Source organism: Camarhynchus parvulus, chromosome 7, assembly GCF_901933205.1.
Source record: "Camarhynchus parvulus chromosome 7, STF_HiC, whole genome shotgun sequence".
In the NCBI taxonomy this organism is placed as follows: domain Eukaryota; kingdom Metazoa; phylum Chordata; class Aves; order Passeriformes; family Thraupidae; genus Camarhynchus; species Camarhynchus parvulus.
The window spans coordinates 17,965,245-17,965,505 of record NC_044577.1 but is presented as its reverse complement, the minus strand read 5'-3'; positions in this window follow the sequence as shown (position 1 = coordinate 17,965,505).

Genomic DNA, 261 nt, shown 5'->3' with positions numbered 1-261 from the left:
CTGCCTGCCGGGGCCGCTGCCGGGGCGTCCCTGAGGGGAGCTCCCCGCGCGTCCCCGCCCCCAGCGAACCGGGGCACGGCGCGCCTGCGCGCACGCATTCCACGGCAGGCGGTGGCGCTCGCTCTCCGCGCCCTGCGGGCGCCGAGTGCAGGGTGCTACCGTGTCCCCACTCCAGAAGACTACAACTCCCATCATGCAACGCGTGGCAGCGCCGCGGCCACGCCCGGGGAGCATCGGCGACGAGAGCCTTCCAGCGGTGCG